General features: G+C 37.1%; 1 pseudogene; it reads right to left on the bottom strand.

Moving 5' to 3' along the window:
- Positions 1 to 1,686: 1,686 nt before the first annotated feature.
- LOC107159897 overlaps positions 1,687 to 6,196 on the bottom strand; it is a 71,502-nt pseudogene continuing 66,992 nt past the window's right edge.

Below are 6,196 nucleotides of genomic sequence, written 5' to 3'. Positions count from 1 at the left end.
TGCCTGTGGTTTTCTGTCTTTGTTCTTTTCCCTGGCCCTACCATAGTCAGCTTCTGGGTAAAGGAATTATTTTCTTATTTTTTGATCTAATAATCTAATTCCAAGTTGCCCAAGTCTTAAGTTGTTCAATGTTGAGTTTTCGAGTACTTGCTCTGACACCCACCTCTCTGGTCAGTTGTTCTTTCCTTGCTTTGATTCCAGGCTGCAGAGGAGTGGATGGTTGCTGCTCTGGTCTGCTCTGCCATTTTCTGTATCCTGTTTGTCTTAAATAATTTCACTTCACCAATGTTACTGTCATTTTCACTTTTTCTCACTTGTGTTTGTGATTTTCTGTTGGGAGTAAGGTTTCTTTTGTTATGTTTTAAAAAATTTTTATTCATGAGTATGTTTTTAGACGGAGTTTTCCTCCTGAGTAATCTCAATCTAGTTGGGCTGTTGGAGTAATACTTTGAAGTGGTTTTGCATTTGCCTTTTTCAAATTTTCAGGGTTATTATCAGATGTAGACAGATTTTTAAATTCAACTGGTGGTTAGGAGTCTTTTCCCTATTATAGGTCATATAAATTTTCACTCAATCCAAACCTATCCAAAGACATTGTGTTTTTACCCTCAACTTTTATCATGAATAGTTTCAAACAGCAGTTGAATGAATATATAATTAACTTCCACATAACCACCATCTATATCTGAGAACTGTTAACATTTTGACCAATTACATAAATAGTATTTGTTGCACCATCTGAGAGTATGTTTTGTATATGGCACCTTGTCCCCAAATACTTCAGTACACATCTTTTAAAATTTTCATTTTCTACAAAATTGAAAATCCTCTCTACCGGCTATTTGAAAATACTCAGTTCATTGCTGTGAACTGTTGTTTTTTTCCACTGTACTAAATGTTCCTGTACCCATTAACTACCTGCTTTCCAAATCTCTATTTCTGTCACTGGTAACTAGTATATTATTTCCATCTATAAGATCAACTTTTTAGCTACCAAGTGAGGGAGAGTATGCAGTATTTGTCTTTCTGCACCTATCTTATTTTAGTGAATATTTTCCAGTTTCTTTCAATTTGCTACACGTGACAAAAATCTCATTTTTCATACTAGTTAATAATATTCAATTATGTGTATATGCTACATTTTTTTTATCCATTTATCTGTTGATGGACAACTTATCTGATTTTATATTCTGACTATTGTGAGTAGTGCAGCAATAAATATGAGTGAATTTATCTCTTTTTGACAATTGCAATTTTTCAAATATGCACAGAAAATGAGATAGTTGGGTCATATGGAGAGTTTGTTTTTAACTTTTGAGGAAATTTTTTAGTTTTTCCATAATGGTTATAATAATTTATATTCCCACCAATAGTGTATAAGACTTCCATTTCCTGTGCGTTTTCACCAGGATTTGTTAGTTTTTGCTTTCATTGATAATAGGTATTTGAACCGGGGTGATATATTTCTCATTCCTTTTTCTTTTCAGTACTTTATTATTAACTAAGCTTCCCCTACCAGGAAAAAGAACAAAAAGCCTACAAAACACCCCCCATAAAATGTACCTTAAAAATTCTCTGACATTTATAAGCAATTGAGCAATTGAGTATATTCTAGGTCCCACTTTCAGGCTGCGGTACTGTTACCTACAATGCAGGCTCACATAAATACTACCCACATAATGTTTATCATTGTGCATAAACCTGGGTTTGCAATGGTGGAAGAATTTTGTCTTTTTTAACATTTTCAGAGTCAATAGCTGCTATCAGTTGACTTTGGGGTTTAATTTCATATTGATATTTCTCCACAATGTCTTTAACTTCTTTTGCAATTCCACCAATTGATGGGGTGGGTTTGCCCTTCAGCACAATGTAGATAAGCTTGGGCAAGGAGCAGAAGAAGGCTTAAGTCATCCGCAGAAGCAGGCTCATTATTGGTGATCTTGATGGCATTAAAGTTGTGCTTGCTACACCTGGTCTGGTAGGCTAATTTGTATTGGACACAGGCTTCGAATCCATATCAGAGATATCTGGTCCTCTTCTGAATGGTGCGGTCTTTCTTTTTGTCAGTGGTTTCTGAACAGAACACATATTTAGAGAGGCAAGTCATGATGTACTTTTCCATCTGATCCATTATCTTCTCAACTGTTTCTGGAGGCACTTTTTCACGAGTCAGTATTCTTTCTGCCACATTCTGGTAAAACTCCTGACGACACTCTGACTGCTTCTCAATGCTCAAATCCTTTTTGTAATGCATCCTTCGCAAAACATCTTGGTCGTCTTATAGATCTCTTGTTTGGTTTTGTGGAAGGTCTTGAGGAAATCTATTAGTGCCTTAGACACTGTTTCAATCCTGATTTGCCAGTTTATGGAAGGAATGGGAGCTTTTGTTTCCAGAATTTCTAACCTTTTTGATCCAACTCTGGAACAAGCACTAAAGAATTTCTTCACTGTGGTCACCTTGTGGACCTTTCCATTGGTTTTCTTTTCTTCAAATTTGGAAAATGTAATGAAGGCTGCCCCCTGGCTCACTGACTGTTGCTGGCCAAGGCCTCTTCTTCCTCCTACTGAAGTCCTTTAGCCAGCTCCCAGTCCTTCTGGATCAGCTTCTGCTGGGATCTGTGGTACTGTTCTCTCCAGCAGTAGTTGCAGAAGCTCTTCTGGGCAGGGTTGCCATAATACCCACAACCGTTCTTCCACAGGAGCTCCAACTGGTCTATGTAAATTCCTAGGTGCTCAGACTTAAGACTCATCTTCTTCCTGCTTGGTGACCCCTGGAGTCAGCACCACCTCCCCTGGTGCAGCTCCAGGAGATGCCTCACTGTGGTTTTGATTTGCATTTTGCTAATGGGTAGTGATACTGAAATGTTTTCCTGTACATGTGGGTAATTTGCATTTTTTAATTTTAAGAAATGTGTGTTCAGACCATTTTCACTTGGACAATTTGTATTTTTATTGTTGTGTTTCTGGAATCCTTATACATTCTTGTAGTAATTCCTGTCAGAAAATTAATCGAAAAATATTTTCTCTTTTTCTGTAGGTTGTATCTTTACTCTGTTGTTTCCTGTACTGTTTCCTAGACATAATGTTATGTTTTTATTTGCTGTCAGTGCTTTTGGGGTGTTATCCAAAATATCTTTTCTTCTATGGATGAATTGAATTTTCCCCCATGTATTTTTCCTGTAGTTTTATATTTTTAGGTGTTAAATTTAGGTCTTCAATACATTTTGAATTGAGCTTTGTACTTGGGGAGATGTGGTGGTCAAATGAAATCTTCTATTTTTGGTATTTCAAAAATAAAGTTAGATAACTGTATCTCCACTTTAAACAAAAAAAATCACAAAGTGGCAATAACATTTCTTGTGTGTTCCTTTTTCCATATTTTCCCTCCCTAGTACATGTGTCTTTTATAATGTAGTTGCATTCTCAATTGTTGTTAGAACATTTTGTTTGCCCAGAGAGCATGGTTTGTGTGTACATGTGCTTGTGTGCTTAATTAAATATGTGATAATTAGCATTTTATTGGGAAACTATTCATAGCACTGAAAAGTGAGCAAAATTTGCAGCACATGACTTTTATTTACAAAAAGCTCATGAAGGAACCTGTAGCAAAAAAGTCAACATAAAAGATACAACATAACTTTTTAGGAACTTCCATGCCTCCCTCATGAGAGCTCACATAACATATATGACAGGCACACGATACTAAATCCATAAAATATTAGTTAAGATTATTTTTCTTAAAATCACAAGGAAATATAAATAGAAGTTCTAGTATTTTATGTTTCTGCCCTAGTGGTTCCTCTTTTTTTTTTTAAACAACCTGGGCACCTGTGCTCAATTTTAAAGTTCACTAAGAGGTCTGTTGACTATATAATTTAGAGGGTTTGGGGATAGATTGCATCTCCATTCCCAAGTGTTTATATCCTTCTCTGAGAAAGGATTAAGCTTTGATGCTATTGACGTGTTTTCCTATGGTGGAGTGTCTTTTTCTGCCCATTCACAGTTTTATCCAGATGACATCCATTGGTCAATAGATCAGAATGAATATAATATGCACTTGATCCAAATTGAGGATGCTGCTGCACAGTTCAACTTACAAGGAGCCACTCAATGATTGTTGATACTTTTTCAATCCTCTTGTACCCTGGTACTGTGCTGTGGGACACTGCATGTGTGGACATCCTCCTTATCATGCCTCCCACATGGGTTCCAGAACGAGAAAACATTCAGAAAGGATCCAAGTCAACTTATAGTCAGTTTAGGATCTACATCCTAAGCCCACATGTAATATGTGTGGGAAATAAATGTTATAAGCCACTCAGCTTTAGGGGTTGTTTCTGATACAGTGTAATCTATTTACAATATGACTTATTTTAGGGAGAGAGAAATAAGTTTACAAACATATTTTCTTAAATAAGTTGGATGAGAAAACCTTTTAGAATCAGTTATTATTATTGGGAGGAGGGTGTGTATATGCACAACTGTCTAAATGCGAGTACTTTGTGAAGTCCAAAAATTAATTGCAGAGAACATGACTTCTTTGTGCACTGTAGCACCCTTTTCCTACTAAAAATTTCTGTCCTAAATTAAGCATTAGATGGCACAGGGCAAAGTAGGTGTTTGCTGTAGGATGGGGTGAGCAGGTGAAATCAATGTAGCACAGGGCCTTAGAGCTCAAGCAGAGAAAGGTGACAATGAAGGGGTTTGGCTTGACAGTGGTATTGGAGCCCATGAAAAGTGAAGAAAACCTCACCATGGTGGTGGAGTGTCTTCTGGCGTGGATAATCAGAGCCTGAGCATGGTGAGGAGGCTGTCCACAAGTGTCAGTGGCCCAGAGCAGAGTAGCAGAGGACAGGAGAATTGAGGAGGTGTCCCCAATAGGAGAAGGCTGGTGTGAGATGTCAGCCTGTGAGAAGAGGCCATCTATGTGGTCTTGTGGTCAGGTATGGAGAATGTAAGCAGGATAGGGAAGTCATTTATGCATGAAGTCAGTTTCTGTGAGAAGTCAGAGCTCCCTTTTGGATGAAGGGTGAGTCCCTGGAGAGGTGCAGCCTGGCATGAAATCTCAGCATCTGGGAGCAGTGAGTAGACACCACTGAACAGTGTTAGTTCCAATGTTGGTTGGGATTCAGTGCCTAAGTGTGGTGAGGAGGGCATCCTTGGAGAGGGTAAACCTGTGTGGGTTTCAGAGACCAGGTAGGGTAAAGAGGGTGTCTGTATGTAGAACTCACCACATAAGCAAGGTAAAGAAGGCATTAAATATTTTTTCTTATTTTTTAAAAAAAATTTGTTCTACATGACAGTAGAATGAAGAATGTGTTTTGGCAGAACATACATTACATAAAGTATAACTTATTTTATTTTTGCTCCCACTCTTGTTTCATACAGAATGTGGAGTTATACTGGTCATGTATACAAATACAAACCTAGGAAAATTATGACCAACTAATTTGACTGTCTTTCGTATTCACCTCCCTCCTTCCTTCCCTTTGTCTCTCTTTGCTAGTCCAATCTATTTCTATTATTTTCCTCTCCAACCTCTCTTATTGTGGGTTAGCATCCACAAATCATAGAGAACATTTGGCCTTTGTGTTTTTTGGATTGGTTTATTTCAGTTAGCATGATATTCTCCAGTTCTATCCATTTACTGGAAAATGCCATTATTTAATTCTTCTTTATGGCTGAGTAATATACAATTCTGTATATATGCCACATTGTATTTTTCCATTCATCCATTGAAGATTGTTTCCATAGCTTGTCTATTGTGAGTTCAGCTGCTATAAACATGGATGTGGCTGCATCTCTGTAGTATGCTGTCATTTGGGTATATGTTGAGGAGTGCTATAACTTGGTCAAATGTTTCCATTCCAAGTTTTCTATGGAATCTCCATACTGCTTTCCAGAATAATTGCACCAATTTGCAGTCCCACTAGCAGTGTATGAGAGTAACTTTCTCCTCACATCCTCACCAATACTTATTGTTACTTGTGTCCTTTATAAATACAATTCTGACTGGATTAAGATGGAATCTTGGTATATTCTTAATTTGCATTTCTCTACTTGCTAGAGATATTGAATATTTTTAATACATTTTTTAAAATTTTTTATTGTTGGCTGTTCAAAACATTACATAGTTCTTGATATATCATATTTCACACTTTGATTCAAGTGGGTTATGACCTCCCATTTTTACCCC

Source organism: Marmota marmota, unplaced genomic scaffold, assembly GCF_001458135.2.
Source record: "Marmota marmota marmota unplaced genomic scaffold, marMar, whole genome shotgun sequence".
Taxonomy (NCBI): Eukaryota; Metazoa; Chordata; class Mammalia; order Rodentia; family Sciuridae; genus Marmota; species Marmota marmota.
Note: the sequence above shows the minus strand (reverse complement) of the source record. Positions and strands in the feature narration are given on the sequence as shown.